Consider the following 2215-nt stretch of genomic DNA (forward strand, 5'->3'; position numbering starts at 1 on the left):
CCCCCCCCCCCCAAAGATAAACAAAAATAAATAAAAATAAAAATGTGCCTACCGGAGGACGGCGTAATGTTTGGTTATTGGCGGTGGAGGGCTTTATTCAGTAAAGAGTCGTGCCTGAGATGTAGTTTATGTTGGCCGATAGAACTACTACACACACTGCATACTGATGTGGGACAATGCCAGAGTGGGAGGGGACGAGAGAGAGAGAGGTAGAGAGAGAGAGAGAGAGAGAGAGAGAGAGAGAGAGGGAGAGAGAGAGAGAGAGTTGAAGAATATAAGCGTCAACTAGAGTAGAGTCACGTTGCTGTAGCAGCACCCTTATTCTACCTAAAACATTCCTTTCATACTCATAAACAGCTTTATTATAATAAAAAACAAGTACAGTTATTTTTCCTTGTTTTATTGCAACAACAATAGTGCCAAAAAACCTTGCACAGCTTTCCCATTTACAGTGACATCAGATATAGAAATGTGAGAAATATAAAAACATCAACGCAATCAACACAATTTGACACAGTAATGTTTAAACCTGAGGAGAAATACTCTTCCACACCAGAGCCTCACCACGAAATACAAGAAAAGAGAAGATCCCTCAGTCCACTTCCTTCACCGGACCGCCTGGTCCAGGACGGCACAGGTCCGAAGACTAGTTCTGCAGAACAAGGACCAGCTAGCAGGTGGTTCCAGGTCTAAACCCTCATGTTGTCCTCATGTTGTCCCCATGTTGTCCTCATGTTGTCCTATATCAATGTTCTTTTTAATTCCCCAAAATAACATGATTGATACCACCCAACGCTCTTTGCCAAGTACAAATCTCTACTTTCATTCATTTTGGGGCGTCTTATTCAATTTTATAGCATTGTAAAACAAATGGAAGTGTTTTTGAAGTAGTATTGAGTAAAAGTTGACATGTTCCAGTCTGTGATTATCATCAACATCCATTCCTTTAATTTTAGTCTCAATAATTCCTAATTTCTGCTTTTCTAACTCAAACATTAGGTATAATTTCCTATAAATGAGGTTTATTGACCATAAATTCCAACAATAACTGTAAAACTAAAGTTAATAAGTTAGTGTTACGTGGGGTTAAACATTGAAAAAAAAGCATCAAAAGTGTTGAAAAAAGGGACAAACGTAAGAAAAAAGTTGAAAACATCAATAAAAGTGTTAATATTCAATGTTGACGGGAAGACAACACGAGGGTTAAAGTCCCTCTAGGCAGAAGTACAATAAAGGAAACTGACAGGGTTACCAAGGTTACAAGCCTAATGAGTATGCATGAGCAGTGTGTGACACGCAGTCCACCCCCCCCCCCCCCCCCCCCCCCCCCCCCCCCCCCCCCCCCCCCCCCCCCCCGCCCCCCCCCACCCCAGCCCGGCCCTATTTGGTGCATTTGAACAGGGAGCGGAGTTTTTTTTTGCAGATTGCACGACAGGCTGTAGGGGGCGCCAGAGGAGCTGGATTTGGTTTTTAATGACCAGCTTCATGTAGTTCTACTCAAACACGGGGTCAGTTTCAGCAACTATGTCAGAAAGTTAAGTTTTATTAGTCCCACCTACTGCACTTTTAACCCTCATGTTGTCCTCGGGTCAAATTTGACCCGTTTTGAGATAAGTTTCATGTTTTTTTGGCACAAAAGAATGGGCCGTCAAAATAAGAGCTGAAAACGCCAACAATAAAAATGTCAAAAAGGCACCCACAACACTGAAAAAGTGACAAAAAAGTCGTAAAAAGCGATAATAATAATTTTTTTTTTTTCATGGTTGACGAGAAGACAAAACAACAAGAGTTAACAGCTGCACAGCATTTAACAAGTGGAGTATTTGATAGATTTGTCTTTGTGTGGTTTGGTTTAAATGTTAAAAAGCTTGAAGAAGAAGAAGAAAAGTCATCTCACACGAAGAAGGCAGAAAGGTCTATTAGTCGGACGCCGGTCTGTAGATATTTGATGTTTTTTTGATGAAACAGTGCTTCGTGCCGCATTAATGTTCATTTGACAAGATAATAAAACAACAAGATACCAATAAACGGTCCGAGGTATCACCTTCTGGACCGTTTCCACAAAACAAATGCATCTTTTCGTACATCGAGAAGCCTTTTAATAGAAATAATGTATAATATAAATCTACATAAACAGAATTTGTCTGAATTTAAGCTATTTTGCCACATGGATCATTAACGAGTAACTGACACGAGGACGTCACAGCAACACCAC

This window comes from Etheostoma cragini, chromosome 11 (assembly GCF_013103735.1).
Source record: "Etheostoma cragini isolate CJK2018 chromosome 11, CSU_Ecrag_1.0, whole genome shotgun sequence".
NCBI lineage: Eukaryota > Metazoa > Chordata > Actinopteri > Perciformes > Percidae > Etheostoma > Etheostoma cragini.